This window comes from Salvelinus alpinus, chromosome 7 (assembly GCF_045679555.1).
Source record: "Salvelinus alpinus chromosome 7, SLU_Salpinus.1, whole genome shotgun sequence".
NCBI lineage: Eukaryota > Metazoa > Chordata > Actinopteri > Salmoniformes > Salmonidae > Salvelinus > Salvelinus alpinus.
Window position 1 is genome coordinate 14,315,764 of NC_092092.1, and position 18,839 is coordinate 14,334,602.

At 42.8% G+C, this 18,839-nt stretch overlaps 1 protein-coding gene across 2 annotated transcripts in view; it reads left to right on the forward strand.

Moving 5' to 3' along the window:
• The first annotated feature begins 3,868 nt into the window (after window positions 1-3,868).
• Window positions 3,869-18,839, forward strand: part of LOC139580508 (CSC1-like protein 2) — a 111,451-nt gene continuing 96,480 nt past the window's right edge. For both annotated transcript variants that reach the window (XM_071409269.1, XM_071409270.1), the window contains exon 1: window positions 3,869-4,128. The gene's annotated coding sequence lies outside the window, so the exon portion shown is untranslated. The remainder of the gene's footprint in view (window positions 4,129-18,839) is intronic.

The window sequence follows — 18,839 nt, forward strand, 5'->3', positions numbered from 1 at the left end:
TGTGTGGGTCTGTGGACTGTGTCGTAGGCTATGATGCCCCTATGTGCAGTCGGTGAATTTGTGTGTTTGTACAATCGCGTTTCATTATTAAAAGGCCCGGGTTGCAGTGAAGTAATAGTATCACCTTATATGTTCAGTTCTCCTTCATTGTAAACCTCACGCGCGTGTGTGTGTAGTGTCACGTAAGCGCGTTATCACACGTAGCATGTGCGCCTTAGGCCTTCAGGTCATTGCAGCACTTCCGATTGGGTTACAGAGACTGCAGGAATTTAGGTCACCTAGCATTTCATGCACGCAGTCTTATGAAATTGTGTATTTAATAAAGATAATTGTTTGCTATGTGTGTTGGTGTCCTATCCTTTAACACCGGTCAAACAAATGTGATGGCTGCATCATGCTACTCTGCTCAACCAGTAATTGGCCCACCTCTCGGGTGGTCTAGCGCGCTTTATCACACTATTACCGACAGACTGGATAATACCTTGGGTGTCATCACTAGTCCAAACAGTTCCCGTTTTGCAACTTAAACGGGAGTTTATATTGGCCACATTTCCGGTAGATCCCTCCCCGTTTCGTTCCATTTGCTCCCTGTTAAGAAACGTTTCGCGACAGAATCGGGGTAAGGAATACGCCCCTGGAGTGAATACACTAGAAACCAAACAGAACGACGCTGGGAGGGACCTACCTGAATGTGTCCAATAGAAACTCGTTTGTCACTGTCCGACTAATGAATACAGCCCGGAAGTTATCCACATTCCTCACACGTAAAGTAAATGTTTCTCAAGAAAGGATATAAAATAATGAAGTTGGCCACTTTGTTTGCCCACGTATATTGCATTCATTCGGATTTAACTACCGAATTATGTAACATACAGAGCAAAGTGTAGGTGAGTCAGATTTCTACAGTCCTACCTGTGAGAAGGTATGCATGTACAGAAGTTTATACCATACGGAAGCTGTGATGAACATCTGAACACTTTCCCTGACTGCCACTGCTCTTGCTCAACAAAAAATGTTTGGAGATGTATCTCATTTTTTGGGGAAAAAGTTGTAGATATACAGTGCCTTAAAGTATTCAGACCTTTACTTTTCCCACATTTTGTTAGGTTACAGCCTTAATCTAAAATGTATTAAATTGTTTTTCCCCCCCTCATCCTTCTACACACAATACCCCAGAATGACAGAGCAAAAACAGTAAAAAATATATTATTGCTAATTTATAAAACTGATTATTTACATAAGTATTCAAACTCAGTACTTTGTTGAAGCACCTTTGGCAGCGATTACAGCCTCGAGTCTTCTTGGGTATGATGCTACAAGCTTGGCACACCTGTATTTGGGGAGTTCCGCCCATTCTTCTCGGCAGATCTTCTCAATCTCAGGTTGGATGGGGAGTGTTGCTGCACAGTCATTTTCAGGTCTCTCCTGAGATGTTTGATCGGGTTCAAGTCCGGGTCTAAGGTCCTGAGCGTTCTACAGCAGGTTTTTAATCAAGGATCACTCTGTACTTTGCTCTGTTAATCTTTGCCTCAATCCTGACTAGTCTCCCGGTCCCTACCGCTGAAAAACATCCCCACAACATGATGCTGCCACCACCAACACCATGTTTCACCGTAGGGATGGTGCCAGGTTTCCTCCAGACTTGATGCTTGCCATTCAGGCCAAAGAGTTCAATCTTGGTTTGATCAGACCAGATAATCTTCTTTCTCATAGTCTGAGAACCTCTAGGTGCCTTTTGGAAAACTCCAAGCGGGCTGTCATGTGACTTACTGAGGAGTGGCTTCCGTCTGGCCAACCTACCATAAAGGTCTGATTGGTGGAGTGCTGCATAAATTGTTGTCCTTCTGGAAGGTTCTCCCATCGCCACAGAGGAACTCTGGAACTCTGTCAGTGACAATCGGGTTCTTGGTCACCTCCCTGACCAAGGCCCTTCTCCCCCGATTGCTTAGTTTGGCCGGGCGGCCAGCTCTAGGAAGAATCTTAGTGGTTCCAAACTACTTCCATTTAAGATTGATGGAGGCCACTGTGTTCTCGGGGACCTTCAATGCTGCAGAATTGTTTTGGTACCCTTCCCCAGATCTGTGCCTCGACACAATCCTGTCTCAGAGCTCTATGGATAATTCCTTCGATGGCTTGGTTTTTGCTCTGACATGCACTGTCAACTGTGGGACCTTTTATATAGACCGGTGTGTGTGTTTTCAAATCATATCCAATCAATTGAATTTACCACAGGTGGACTCCAATCAAGTTGTAGAAACATCTCAAGGATGATCAATAGAAACAGGATGCACCTGAGCTCAATTTCTAGTCTCATAGCAAAGGGTCTGAATACTTAAATAAGGTATTTCTGTATTTAATTTTTAATACATTTGTAAAAATGTCTAAAACTGTTTTCGCTTTGTCATTAATGGGTATTGTGTGTGGATTGCTGAGGATTATACATTTTTATTTTTTAGAATAAGGCTAACCTAACAAAATGTGAAAAAAGTTAAGGGGTCTGAATACTTCCCGAATGCACTGTATTTCAATTAAGTTAGACATATAATTATTTAACTATACAAGTAGGAAAGCCTTCAGATAATTAATCCACTTGTTAAATGTTTTTTTTTTTTTTTTTTAGTAAAGTAGTAATATGTTGGATGAGTGTGTTGGGGGGAACCCCCCCCCCCCCCACTAGGGGGTAACTGGTCCCTGTGGGATAGTTACCCCATTTTGGTTATGAATGTGTTTCTGCATGTCATTTAGACAATGACTAGCCCAGTTACCGCTAGTTATGCTAACTTGCAAGCTACAACTTCAATAGCAGAAAATGCTAGCTAATTAGCATAAGCTGCTAGGAGTGCTTGCTAGCAAACTTTCTACCAGATCGTCTGAGGTAAAATACATTAAAAAAGGTAACGAAAGTTAATTGCAGTTGTAAATGTTTCTACTAGTCACTGATAGCTTTACAGTTAATGTTACTTTATTGCCTTTTTAGCTATTTTACACAGCATTTTATATCATATAGCTAGCTACGTTTTTAAGAGCGCTTTTCAATTGGCATTTCTCCCCGTTTTCAGTCACAGGTGGGGACTGGATTAGGTGTGAGCGGTACAGGAGGTTGGCCCATGAGTTGTGCTCCAATTTAATAGGGATGGATTATTTGTGACCTATTTACAAATTAGAATCATGCAATAGCCAAGCATAAGAGTTGCCACATCAATGTTACATTGAATTAGTTAAGTTTTGAGTTATTGTTATTAAATGTTATATTCCAGTCGTATTTAGTTATATTCTAATGAATATTTATGAATTAAAAACAACTATTGAAAACCTTTTTCTCCTTTATGTCATTTTAAAGACTACTGGGATTTAAAAACATGCACGGTACATAGTGGATTGTATGGAGAGAAATAAATGCACCTTTTCTAAAAATATTTATTGAAATACTTAAGTGTAAAACTGTAGCAATTAATATCCCTTTATAGTTTATCTACAAAGCATTTTTTTTCTCTAAACGTTGCTTTTTTTGTGTCAGCAATTAGACATTGTTCTTAGGGGGTGGCTAGTTGCACCTAGTACCCTACTACTTTTCAAGAACGCCCCATGCCAACGTCAAATACGTCATCAAAAAGCGACCCAATGATTAGCAAACATATTTAGGACCAAATGCGCACCGACGTTTATGTATTTAAAAAAATAATAATAATAATCTGATAAGAGCTTGTACGTTCGTTGATTGATTACTCAACTAAAAGGGGAGCACGAGGAAAAATATGGAATATTTGTCATTAAACGCACTGTGTTGAGAGGAACATAGATCTATCTCTTCTATGTATCCTATTTCTATGTTTTTGGTACGCCCTATTCATTTCAATGGGTACGCCCCTCGCATCATCCGATCCAACACCACTGCCTTGGTTAGCTTCTGCTGCCGTAATTGTCTCGAGGGCTGCTTAACTCCTGCTTATCGTGTTTTTGACGACGATCGAAATACTGCGTGTGCTTTGAAGGGACTATTTCATTTTCTGGGAATCATACAAGACCTGGATATAATACGAAGGTTTCGGTCGTTTGGATCGAGGTGTGTGTGGAGCTCGCCTGTCTTCTTGGTTGGCTTGGGAAAAGCCACTGCGTATCAAATAGCAGGTAAACCATCGCTATGCACCCGCCAACGTCGTTAGTTGGGTAGCTAGTTATCGTTCTTAGCTAAATCGTTTTGTTTACTAGCTAACTAACGCGACGTAGCTAAGCTGTCATAAAAAAACATGTCATTTTGATAGCTAACGTTAGCTGGCTAGCTAGCAGCTGCTATTGTCAGTTCAACTAGACAATTCGTGTAATAGCAAACGTTAGCATGCTAACGTTAGTATCTTTAGGTTAACAGCTCAATCTTATCGAACGTTACGCTAGTTAGCTAGTTAACATTACGATGTCGCAAGGCATAACGTTACTTTGAGAGAATAGTCAAAAGAGAAATACGCAGGACTGCTCATGATTAATGTCATGTGCAGTAAATCGGTGTGTCATTTTAGCTATGCTAAACAACCCAAATCCTATAGGACACTGTGTTTTCAGGGAAATGGATCATCCACATATTAGTGATGATAATAGTTAGCTAGGCCTACTCCTTATGTTTGTACATCGGTTTCATCGTGTGTTGCAACCATAATGCGTTTCATTAATCATTGCATAGGCCTATTCTGCAGTTTCTGTGACAGTTTCGCAAGTGTCCCCACAGTGAAAGAGAAATTGCCAGGCTGCCCCTCATACTATGGGAATGCTCTCTGGTTAAGGAGGGCTTTCTGGGGACAGAGTCGTTTTGTAGTACAAGCTATAAATGAAACCAATAGCTCTGGTCCAGGACGTTAGTGCGGCTTGCTAATGCTCAGCATTCCTTCACTAACGCCAGAGCTACTGAAACCACTGCTCCTTTGAACGTCCAGTGACAACGCCAGTGCCCCTTATACAGAGAGGCTGAATATGAGATGGCCTCTGCCTGGGCTTTTGTCAAATATTGATGGGACACAAATGTGCGTATACACACACACACAATGTGGCTGTTAGTGAAAGTAGATAATATTCACCAAGCTTATCTTTATGAAGGCCTAGTTTTGTCTGTAGTTAATCAAAACACTCATTTCTGCACAGAACACTTGAGTTTATGGTTGCTTTTCAAATGGTGCCCTATTCAATGCACTACAGGGCTCTGGTCAAAAGTATTGCACTAAATAAGGCCACACTGGTTGACACTAGTCACTTGTTAGTTGTGGACTGTCCTTCCTGACTCCTTACCACCAGTGGCTGTAGCAGGAGCAGGCAGGCTGTTGCTAAGATACCTTTGGTGCGAACGTCCATTCATAAAGACCAAAGGAGTCATTTATCAACCGTTTGTGAAATTCTTACAGAATTCTGGCTTACCTGGAGATTGTAGGATTTGCGTGCTCCACGTATGGGATTTATCAAACTGTCGTACGCTACGTGTATATATGCATGTTTTCATTGATAAATCAGCTCCGTATTTGTGTACTGGTGAATGAGTCTTACACCCCTCCTTTTATGGTAACAGAAACGCCCTCATTTGCTGTATAATTTGGAAATGTTGAAACTGGGCCACAAAATGAAAAGCATAAAGGCAAATTTGATAACATTTCTGTAAAGGTGTGGGCGTACTCTTTTGCAGTGACTGTCTACAGCCCACCGCCTTTACTGAGTGCCAACACTGGCCGTACATTCTGCAAGATTAATCGTCTATTGAAAAAATATTAAAGTAAGTGCCGTCTACAGCCCAGCCCACAGTTATATGCAAAAGACAAATGGCTTAATATTTTATCAGTACAGGATTGTTTCTCGTGCTTTGGTATAGGCTCTGAGATGAAATGGGTTATGTCTAGAGCCCGACCGATATCTCATTTATTTTGTTTATTCTGACTTTAGTGTGGAAACATTAAACGATTTGTATTATTATAGCTGGAATTAAGAAAAACTTAGTGAAATAATAATTACACTCAAGTCAACGTTTCTTAGATTTTCCCAGACCTAAAAAAGTAATCCCCTGATTTGGTTAAACATTGTTGTGAGCACAGAAGATCCAGTTTTTTTTGCTTTAGTAGTGTGAAAACTGGGGTAAAACAGACAAGATGGAGGAAATTCAGAACATGGAAAAACTAAACCAAAACTGCATTTTTTGGGGGTAAAAAAATAAGTAAAATGTGTAAACTGATTTTTAAAAGCCCCTAACACAGTTTTTTGCTGTGCATGACTGCACTTTAGTGTGTCATCCTGCAGCATTGCATTCTGGGGGAAGTTGAGGTCAAGTCCACTATTGGCTATGCATCCAAGAGGGGGAAGAGGTTGTGCCATCCTATAAATGTTTTAGTGAAATATAATATATCACGTTTTAGCAGACGCTTTTATCCAAAGTGACTTAGTCATGCGTGAATACATTTTTACGTATCGTTGGTCCTGGGAATCAAAACCCAATATCCTGGCGTTGTAATGCTCTACCAAGATGCATGATGGGTTATAAATGTTTTGTGAAGCCTACATTTTTATTGTGATTTATAAGGCCTTTTATTAAGCGACGCTTGTCGCTTATAAAGCACAGGTTTGTCATATTTCACAGAGTGGGTTATGTCACGTTTGACATTGGTGGTTATGCCACATTTATGAACCCTTTATAAAGCATGACGTGTTTATGTCGTGTTTATGAAGCCTTTTTAATAAGATGCACGTCATTTAAAGCGAGACCAAATGGTAGTAGCCTACAATTTAGGTAGAACCTTAAAAACACAAAGGCTTAGGTGAAAACACTGTTTTAGGCCTATATCATCAGATCCTTTTGAGGAACTTTGGTTCAGGTGATGATATGAACAAAGGAATCTAGCCTGAGAGCACATTTCTGCCCTTTGAAGCAGGACATGTAGTATCTGTGGCCTTTTCATTGTTTGCCGGGTTGTGTCCAGTCTGGGGGATGGTTTCACCTCTCTGGGAGGAAGGAAGTCAACGTTGTGCAGCAGCTGAAACCTGGTTCCATCGGAGTGAAAGCTCTTCGGTCACAACACCAGGCTCCAGACCGTTACAGCTGTAAAGGAGTGAAACCTGGTTCCATCTGAGTGAAAGCTCTTCGGTCACAACACCACCAGGCTCCAGACCGTTACAGCTGTAAAGGAGTGAAACCTGGTTCCATCTGAGTGAAAGCTCTTCGGTCACAACACCACCAGGCTCCAGACCGTTACAGCTGTAAAGGAGTGAAACCTGGTTCCATCTGAGTGAAAGCTCTTCGGTCACAACACCACCAGGCTCCAGACCGTTACAGCTGTAAAGGAGTGAAACCTGGTTCCATCTGAGTGAAAGCTCTTCGGTCACAACACCAGGCTCCAGACCGTTACAGCTGTAAAGGAGTGAAACCTGGTTCCATCGGAGTGAAAGCTCTTTGGTCACAACAACACCAGGCTCCAGACCGTTACAGCTGTAAAGGAGTGAAACCTGGTTCCATCGGAGTGAAAGCTCTTTGGTCACAACAACACCAGGCTCCAGACCGTTACAGCTGTAAAGGAGTGAAACCTGGTTCCATCTGAGTGAAAGCTCTTTCTTCGGTCACAACAACACCAGGCTCCAGACCGTTACAGCTGTAAAGGAGTGAAACCTGGTTCCATCGGAGTGAAAGCTCTTCGGCCACAACAACACCAGGCTCCAGACCATTACAGCTGTAAAGGAGGAAAGCAGACTAAAATAGACAAGATATTCTAGCCTGCATCTCAGCAATAAGTTATTGACCCCCCCCAAGTCCAAGCAATATGCTCAAAGTACAAAGACAAAAATACCTGAATTGTTGCTTGTTCACCCTTGATCATCTCCTTGTACTGGTGGTGGACAGCAGGTTTATGCTGAAAGACAAATTCTAGAAAAACTAGGTTAAAACATGAATGAATTCATGTCCTACAGCTTGTTATTGACTGTTGACTGCTACAGCTGTACCAAAATGTCCTGCTGAACCCACTGAGCCTGCTTCCATACCAACCGTGGCAATGCAGACACTACAAGATAACTAGCTAACATTTAGCTTCATAATTATCAGCGGGTCAGATGTAAACCGTGTTCATCTAGCTAGTTGAACATACAACAAAAATCCTATTTATAATCTATTCTAGGCCTTGGCCTATATCCTAATCTGACTTTTGTGCAGGTCATGTTCTTCACAATGTTCATATTCATTTAGTCAACATAAAAAATAATCCTTTGCATTTTTTTTTAGCTCATTTGTAGAATTTTGTTTGTAATAATAGTGCCTTCCTAAAATATTCAGACCCCTCCCCTTTTCCCACATTTTGTTACGTTACAGCCTTATTCTAAAATGGATGACTTTTTTTTTTTTTTTTAATCCTCAATATACACACAATACCCCATAATGACATAGTGAAAACGTATTTTTTTTTACAAAAGTTTGCAAATGTATTAACATTTTTAAAAACAGAAACCTTATTTACATAAGTATTCAGACCCTTTGCTATGAGACTACATTGAGCTCAGGTGCATCCTGTTTCCATTGATCCTCCTTGAGATTGAATATATTGCAGTAATATATGTTACTGTAATGACGAGCAGGTTTCAGGTATTAGAATGTATGTTACGGTAATGACGAGCAGGTCTCAGACATTAGAATGTATGTTCCATTGATCAACGTGATTGAATATATGTGAACAGTTGTATTCCAGAATGTAGCAATACTCCATATGTTGGAGCGCTATAAGGAGTATAATGACTCCAAGATGTTGTCTGTATCACTTTACAAATCGTATGGTCTTACAGGAGACCTGTTTAATATTTAACTAGGCAAGTCAGTTAAGAACAAATTCTTATTTTCAATGACGGCCTACCAAAAGGCCTCCTGCGGGGACGGGGGCCGGGATAAAAAATATAGGACAAAACACACGTCGCGACAAGAGACAACACTACATGAAGAGAGACCTAAGATGACAAAAACAGCATTGCAGCAACACAACAGGACAACATGGCAGCAGCACAAAACATGGTACAAACATTATTGAGCACAGAAGATAGAGACAATGCATCATCATGTGAAGCAGCCACAACTGTCAGTAAGAGTGTCCAGGAATGAGTCTTTGAATGAAGAGATGGAGATAAAACTGTCCAGTTTGAGTGTTTGTTGCCGCTCGTTCCAGTCGCTGCAGCGAACTGAAAAGAGGAGTGACCCAGGGGGGTGTACCATATGTCCAAAAGGGGCCACTTTTTTATGATTTTCAAATGTAAAAAGCACGTGAAACATTCATCCTTCCAATGAAGTTTCTATGTGAGAATTGCCAGAATAATCTTGAGATACCCAAAATATTTTTGGCTTACGCTGGCATGAAATCACCCAGTCATCTCCCAGTAGAAGATCACACAGCCCATTGACCCTACCCATCTAGCAGACAGTGATTTCAATCAAGGTTTAGCCTGTGTTGTTCTGCCTCCATGCACCATTTATTTAACCAGGTAAGTTGACTGCTAAAACCCCATTTACAGCAACAACCTGGGGAATAGTTACAGGTGAAAGATTGAGCCAATTGTAAGTTGGGGCTGATTAGGTAACCGTGATGGTATAAGGGCCAGATTGGGAATTTAGCGTCAGGACACCCATTTAACATCCCATCCAGAAGACAACACCCTACACAGGGCAATGTCCCCAATTACTGCCCTGGGGCATTGGGATATTTCTTTAGACCAGAGGAAAGAGTGCCTCCTACTGGCCCTCCAACACCACTTCCAGCAGCATCTGGTCTCCCATCCAGGGACCGATCAGGACCAACCCTGCTTAGCTTCAGAGGCAAGCCAGCGGTGGGATTCAGGGTGGTATGCTGCTGGCCTGCTCTAGAGTTGAACCAAGTGCTTAGATGCTTAGTGTGTGATGTTCTGCCTCATTATCCTGCCTCCATGCACCTTCTCTAGAGTTGAACTAAGGCTGAGCCTGTGATGTTCTGCCTCATTATCCTGCCTCCATGCACCTTCTCTAGAGGTGAACCAAGGCTGAGCCTGTGATGATCAACCTCATTATCCTGCCTCCATGCACCTTCTCTAGAGTTGAACCAAGGCTGAGCCTGTGATGTTCAGCCTCATTATCCTGCCTCCATGCACCTTCTCTAGAGTTGAACTAAGGCTGAGCCTGTGATGTTCTGCCTCATTATCCTGCCTCCATGCACCTTCTCTAGAGTTGAACCAAGGCTGAGCCTGTGATGTTCTGCCTCATTATCCTGCCTCCATGCACCTTCTCTAGAGGTGAACCAAGGCTGAGCCTGTGATGATCAACCTCATTATCCTGCCTCCATGCACCTTCTCTAGAGTTGAACCAAGGCTGAGCCTGTGATGTTCAGCCTCATTATCCTGCCTCCATGCACCTTCTCTAGAGTTGAACTAAGGCTGAGCCTGTGATGTTCTGCCTCATTATCCTGCCTCCATGCACCTTCTCTAGAGTTGAACCAAGGCTGAGCCTGTGATGTTCTGCCTCATTATCCTGCCTCCATGCACCTTCTCTAGAGGTGAACCAAGGCTGAGCCTGTGATGATCAACCTCATTATCCTGCCTCCATGCACCTTCTCTAGAGTTGAACCAAGGCTGAGCCTGTGATGTTCAGCCTCATTATCCTGCCTCCATGCAACTTCTCTAGAGGTGAACTAAGGCTGAGCCTGTGATGTTCAGCCTCATTATCCTGCCTCCATGCACCTTCTCTAGAGTTGAACCAAGGCTGAGCCTGTGATGTTCAGCCTCATTATCCTGCCTCCATGCACCTTCTCTAGAGTTGAACCAAGGCTGAGCCTGTGATGTTCAGCCTCATTATCCTGCCTCCATGCACCTTCTCTAGAGTTGAACCAAGGCTGGGCCTGTGATGTTCAGCCTCATTATCCTGCCTCCATGCACCTTCTCTAGAGTTGAACCAAGGCTGAGCCTGTGATGTTCAGCCTCATTATCCTGCCTCCATGCACCTTCTCTAGAGTTGAACCAAGGCTGAGCCTGTGATGTTCAGCCTCATTATCCTGCCTCCATGCACCTTCTCTAGAGTTGAACCAAGGCTGAGCCTGTGATGTTCAGCCTCATTATCCTGCCTCCATGCACCTTCTCTAGAGTTGAACCAAGGCTGAGCCTGTGATGTTCAGCCTCATTATCCTGCCTCCATGCACCTTCTCTAGAGGTGAACCAAGGCTGAGCCTGTGATGTTCAGCCTCATTATCCTGCCTCCATGCACCTTCTCTAGAGTTGAACCAAGGCTGAGCCTGTGATGTTCAGCCTCATTATCCTGCCTCCATGCACCTTCTCTAGAGTTGAACCAAGGCTGAGCCTGTGATGTTCAGCCTCATTATCCTGCCTCCATGCACCTTCTCTAGAGTTGAACCAAGGCTGAGCCTGTGATGTTCAGCCTCATTATCCTGCCTCCATGCACCTTCTCTAGAGTTGAACCAAGGCTGAGCCTGTGATGTTCAGCCTCATTATCCTGCCTCCATGCACCTTCTCTAGAGTTGAACCAAGGCTGAGCCTGTGATGTTCTGCCTCATTATCCTGCCTCCATGCACCTTCTCTAGAGTTGAACCAAGGCTGAGCCTGTGATGTTCAGCCTCATTATCCTGCCTCCATGCACCTTCTCTAGAGTTGAACCAAGGCTGAGCCTGTGATGTTCAGCCTCATTATCCTGCCTCCATGCACCTTCTCTAGAGTTGAACCAAGGCTGAGCCTGTGATGTTCAGCCTCATTATCCTGCCTCCATGCACCTTCTCTAGAGTTGAACCAAGGCTGAGCCTGTGATGTTCAGCCTCATTATCCTGCCTCCATGCACCTTCTCTAGAGTTGAACCAAGGCTGAGCCTGTGATGTTCAGCCTCATTATCCTGCCTCCATGCACCTTCTCTAGAGTTGAACCAAGGCTGAGCCTGTGATGTTCAGCCTCATTATCCTGCCTCCATGCACCTTCTCTAGAGTTGAACCAAGGCTGAGCCTGTGATGTTCAGCCTCATTATCCTGCCTCCATGCACCTTCTCTAGAGGTGAACCAAGGCTGAGCCTGTGATGTTCAGCCTCATTATCCTGCCTCCATGCACCTTCTCTAGAGTTGAACCAAGGCTGAGCCTGTGATGTTCAGCCTCATTATCCTGCCTCCATGCACCTTCTCTAGAGGTGAACCAAGGCTGAGCCTGTGATGTTCTGCCTCATTATCCTGCCTCCATGCACCTTCTCTAGAGGTGAACCAAGGCTGAGCCTGTGATGTTCAGCCTCATTATCCTGCCTCCATGCACCTTCTCTAGAGGTGAACCAAGGCTGAGCCTGTGATGTTCAGCCTCATTATCCTGCCTCCATGCACCTTCTCTAGAGTTGAACCAAGGCTGAGCCTGTGATGTTCAGCCTCATTATCCTGCCTCCATGCACCTTCTCTAGAGTTGAACCAAGGCTGAGCCTGTGATGTTCAGCCTCATTGCGCCTTCTGTTTGTTTTGTATTGTGGCGGAACCGTGGTGTCCTAGCAACCGGCTGCATCGGGGGATAGATGACGCTAGCCCAGTTACAGTGTACCTACCTAGTCTACAGTATAGAAACAGTTTGTATAGTGTGTGTACCTACCTAGTCTACAGTATAGAAACAGTTTGTATAGTGTGTGTACCTACCTAGTCTACAGTATAGAAACAGTTTGTATAGTGTGTACCTACCTAGTCTACAGTATAGAAACAGTTTGTACAGTGTGTACCTACCTAGTCTACAGTATAGAAACAGTTTGTACAGTGTGTGTACACTGACTGACTGACTGACTGACGACAGTCCAGGTCTAGTAGGGTGACTGTGTTTAGTTGAGGTATAGTAAATAGTCAGGGTGTAACAGTTCATGTATTCGTACAGAACCATTCGGTATGGGGAGGTTCGGTCCGCACCGTCAACCTGAGCGAACACATAAAACACATAGAAGCAGTAGGCCTATAGGCTATGCCTGAGCTGCGTTGTATGCCTCTTGAGTACATCTGAGCATCCTGGTCTCATAGACCTAGATGGAACGTAGTAAACGTAAATTCTGGGACACTCAAATTAGTATGATATGTTACGTTTGGTATGGTTATATAAGACAAAAAACACATTTACGGGGTGGATGAGTGGGCGTATCGATTTGGAACCGAGCTGCCTCTCGGGTCTGACCGCGAAGTCGACTCAAAACAAAAACGGCTTAATTAAGGGCGTGTATTTTTGGTATTTTATTTCGATCCCCATTAGCCGGGGGAAAAGCATCAGCTACTCTTCCTGGGGTCCACACCGAACATTACATATGTTTATAACATCACACACAGCCTAAATTAGGCAGAGATTAGAATGTATGTTACGGTAATGACGAGCAGGTTTCAGACATTAGAATGTATGTTACGGTAATGACGAGCAGGTTTCAGAGATTAGAATGTATGTTACGGTAATGTCGAGCAGGTATTAGAATGTATGTTACGGTAATGACGAGCAAGTTTCAGAGATTAGAATGTATGTTACGGTAATGACGAGCAGGTTTCAGACATTAGAATGTATGTTACGGTAATGACGAGCAGGTTTCAGAGATTAGAATGTATGTTACGGTAATGACGAGCAGGTCTCAGAGATTAGAATGTATGTTACGGTAATGACGAGCAGGTTTCAGAGATTAGAATGTATGTTACGGTAATGACGAGCCGGTATTAGAATGTATGTTACTGTAATGACGAGCAGGTCTCAGAGATTAGAATGTATGTTACTGTAATGACGAGCAGGTCTCAGAGATTAGAATGTATGTTACGGTAATGACGAGCAGGTCTCAGAGATTAGAATGTATGTTACGGTAATGACGAGCAGGTATTAGAATGTATGTTACGGTAATGACGAGCAGGCATTAGAATGTATGTTACGGTAATGACGAGCAGGTATTAGAATGTATGTTACGGTAATGTCGAGCAGGTTTCAGAGATTAGAATGTATGTTACGGTAATGACGAGCAGCTATTAGAATGTATGTTACGGTAATGACGAGCATGTATTAGAATGTATGTTACGGTAATGTCGAGCAGGTTTCAGAGATTAGAATGTATGTTACGGTAATGACGAGCAGGTATTAGAATGTATGTTACGGTAATGACGAGCAGGTATTAGAATGTATGTTACGTTAATGTCGAGCAGGTTTCAGAGATTAGAATGTATGTTACGGTAATGACGAGCAGGTATTAGAATGTATGTTACGGTAATGACGAGCAGGTTTCAGAGATTAGAATGTATGTTACTGTAATGACGAGCAGGTTTCAGAGATTAGAATGTATGTTACGGTAATGACGAGCAGGTTTCAGAGATTAGAATGTATGTTACTGTAATGACGAGCAGGTATTAGAATGTATGTTACGGTAATGACGAGCAGGTATTAGAATGTATGTTACGTTAATGTCGAGCAGGTTTCAGAGATTAGAATGTATGTTACGGTAATGACGAGCAGGTATTAGAATGTATGTTACGGTAATGACGAGCAGGTTTCAGAGATTAGAATGTATGTTACTGTAATGACGAGCAGGTTTCAGAGATTAGAATGTATGTTACGGTAATGACGAGCAGGTTTCAGAGATTAGAATGTATGTTACTGTAATGACGAGCAGGTATTAGAATGTATGTTACGGTAATGACGAGCAGGTATTAGAATGTATGTTACGGTAATGACGAGCAGGTTTCAGAGATTAGAATGTATGTTACCAGACAGAATATTTCACTGTATCACAATTCCAGTGGGTTTACTAACAAAAGTTGACTGTGCCTTTAAACAGCTTTGAAAATTCCAGAAAACGATGTCATGGCTTTAGAAGCTTCTGATAGGCTAATTGACATCATTTGAGTCAATTGGAGGTGTACCTGTGGATGTATTTCAAGGCCTACCTTCAAACTCAGTGCCTCTTTGCTTGACATCATGGGAAAATCAAAGGAAATCAGCCAAGACCTCAGAAAATAAATTGTAGGCCTCCACAAGTCTGGTTCATAATTGGGAGCAATTTCCAAACGCCTGAAGGTACCACGTTCATCTGTACAAACAATAGTACGCAAGTATAAACACCATGGGACCACGCAGACGTCACACTGCTCAGGAAGGAGATGCGTTCTGTCTCCTAGAGATGAACGTACTCTGGTGCGAAAAGTGCAAATCAATCCCAGAACAACAGCAAAGGACCATGTGAAGATGCTGGATGAAACAGGTACAAAAGTATCTATATCCACAGTAAAACGAGTCCTATATCGACATAACCTGAAAGGCCGCTCAGCAAGGAAGAAGCCACTGCTCCAAAACCGCCATAAAAAAAGCCAGACTACGGTTTGCAACTTCACATGGGGACAAAGATCGTACTTTTTGGAGAAATGTCCTCTGCTCTTATGAAACAAAAATAGAACTGTTTGGCCATAATGACCATCGTTATGTTTGGAGGAAAAAGGGGGAGGCTTGCAAGCCGAAGAACACCATCCCAACCGTGAAGCACGGGGGTGGCAGCATCATGTTGTGGGGGTGCTTTGATGTAGGAGGGACTGGTGCACTTCACAAAATAGATGGCATCATGAGGAATTAAAATTATGTGGATATATTGAAGCAACATCTCAAGACATCAGTCAGGAAGTTAAAGCTTGGTCGCAAACGGGTTTTCCAAATGGACAATGACCCTAAGCATACTTCCAAAGTTGTGGCAAAATGGCTTAAGGACAACAAAGTCAAGGTATTGGAGTGGCCATCACAAAGCCCTGACCTCAGTCCTATAGTATATTTGTGGGCAGAACTGAAAAAGCGTGTGCGAGCAAGGAGGCCTACTAACCTGACTCAGTTACACCAGCTCTGTCAAGAGGAATGGGTCAAAATTCTCCCAACTTATTGTGGGAAGCATGTGGAAGGCTACGAGAAACATTTGACCCAAGTTAAACAATTTAAAGGCAATGCTACCAAATACTAATTGAGTGTATGTAAACTTCTGACCCACTGGGAATGTGATGAAAGAAATAAAAGCTGAAATAAATCATTCTCTCTACTATTATTCTGACATTTCACATTCTTAAAATAAAGTGGTGATCCTAACTGACCTAAGACAGGGAATTTTTTACAAGGATTAAATGTCAGGAATTGTGACAAACTGAGTTTAAACGTATTTGGCTAAGGTGTATGTAAACTTCCTACTTCGACTGTATGTAGGTGGGTGACCTTGACCGAATCCTTGGCTTGTGCATGCTGGAACGGCTCATAGGACAGGACCCATAGCCTGTTTCTGAAGCCTGAGGCAGAGGCAGGAGATTATATGGTGTATTTTATCTGTCGTTTTGTTTCCTGTTTGGACCCCAGGAAGAGTAGTGCGGATCCCGATAAATACTACTAATGTTACTGATCCTCAATACAACAAAAAATACTTGAATACATGTCATTTTGTCCATTTAATTGAAATACTGTCGAATTCCATTCATTCCTATGGAGGATTTTTCTTCTTCTGGGGAGTACCAATATGGCCGACTGGTGGCTTCAAAGCCTCTCATTGGCCAATACATAGCATCATCAATCCAGGGTTTCTGTACATCTGTGACTACAGCTGATGCTGTCATGTAGTCAGTACAGTGCTGCCCCTGTATTCATTTAGCAGCAGTGCACTGTGGCCACCACTTTTTTTCAGTGTAAATTTAATAAACCGGGTCAGTGTGGGGGTACCGGGTCAGCGTGGAAGTTGTGCATCCGATACTGTAGTAAATGTTCAGATCTGTTGGCTGATACTGCTGTGTTTTCTCTCCGACTTAGACACCGTTTTTATTTCTTTACTGTTTTGTGTCAAGGTTTCCCCTTGACTGCGTTCAGTACGCTCTGTGTGTGGACTAGTGACAGCCATCCATTTGATGAGTCAAAAGTGCAGACACAAGGTTTGTTTGTTCAAAGAAGTGCCCTCCCTCTCCTTCACAGATTCTGCATATTAGATTATATGAAATATGTTGACGGGAATCTGGGAACTAACCAGTCCCAAATGGGACCCTATTTCCTACATAGTGCACTACTTTTGACCAGAACCTTATGAGCCCTAGTGCACTATGTAGGGAATAGGGTACCATTTGGAAACGTCCTAGACTGATAATGACGCGTCAGTTCTGATAAGCATGTGTAAGTATGCTTGTTTTTCTTCTTGTGCGTCATTGATTTATTAGGAAGCTATGCTGTTGCTAGCGTTCAGCCCTGTAGACGGGTCTGGACTTGCGTAGTTACGCTGTTCTATAGTTCAGGGGGAGGTTGTAGGATGACGTGTCAAACTCAAGACTGGCCCGTGGGCCCGTTCAGTATGGGCCCGCGGGTGGTTTAAGTTAGTTTTTTAACTCAGTCAACATGGAAATTATTCAAATTAAATCTAAACTGTGTAGAAATGATAATGACCCTACATCTATAGTCTGTTCACTCTTTCCAGTCATCTATAGTCTGTTCACTCTGTCCAGTCATCAGTCATCTATAGTCTCTTCACTCTGTCCAGTCATCTATAGTCTCTAGACTCTGTCCAGTCATCTATAGTCTCTAGGCTCTGTCCAGTCATCTATAGTCTCTTCACTCTGTCCAGTCATCTATAGTCTGTTCACTCTGTCCAGTCATTTATAGTCTGTTCACTCTGTCCAGTCATTTATAGTCTCTTCACTCTGTCCAGTCATTTATAGTCTCTTCACTCTGTCCAGTCATTTATAGTCTGTTCACTCTGTCCAGTCATCAGTCATCTATAGTCTGTTCACTCTGTCCAGTCATCTATAGTCTCTTCACTCTGTCCAGTCATCTATAGTCTCTATAGTCTCTAGACTCTGTCCAGTCATCTATAGTCTCTAGACTCTGTCCAGTCATCTATAGTCTCTTCACTCTGTCCAGTCATCTATAGTCTCTAGACTCTGTCCAGTCATCTATAGTCTCTAGACTCTGTCCAGTCATCTATAGTCTGTTCACTCTGTCCAGTCATCTATAGTCTGTTCACTCTGTCCAGTCATCTATAGTCTCTAGACTCTGTCCAGTCATCTATAGTCTCTAGACTCTGTCCAGTCATCTATAGTCTGTTCACTCTGTCCAGTCATCTATAGTCTCTTCACTCTGTCCAGTCATTTATAGTCTCTTCACTCTGTCCAGTCATTTATAGTCTGTTCACTCTGTCCAGTCATCTATAGTCTCTTCACTCTGTCCAGTCATCTATAGTCTCTTCACTCTGTCCAGTCATCTATAGTCTCTAGACTCTGTCCAGTCATTTATAGTCTCTTCACTCTGTCCAGTCATCTATAGTCTCTTCACTCTGTCCAGTCATCTATAGTCTCTAGACTCTGTCCAGTCATTTATAGTCTCTTCACTCTGTCCAGTCATCTATAGTCTCTAGACTCTGTCCAGTCATTTATAGTCTCTTCACTCTGTCCAGTCATTTATAGTCTGTTCACTCTGTCCAGTCATTTATAGTCTGTTCACTCTGTCCAGTCATCTATAGTCTCTAGACTCTGTCCAGTCATCTATAGTCTCTTCACTCTGTCCAGTCATTTATAGTCTGTTCACTCTGTCCAGTCATTTATAGTCTCTTCACTCTGTCCAGTCATCATCATCTATAGTCTGTTCACTCTGTCCAGTCATCTATAGTCTCTTCACTCTGTCCAGTCATCTATAGTCTCTAGACTCTGTCCAGTCATCTATAGTCTCTAGACTCTGTCCAGTCATCTATAGTCTCTAGACTCTGTCCAGTCATCTATAGTCTCTTCACTCTGTCCAGTCATCTATAGTCTCTAGACTCTGTCCAGTCATCTATAGTCTCTAGACTCTGTCCAGTCATCTATAGTCTCTAGACTCTGTCCAGTCATCTATAGTCTTTTCACTCTGTC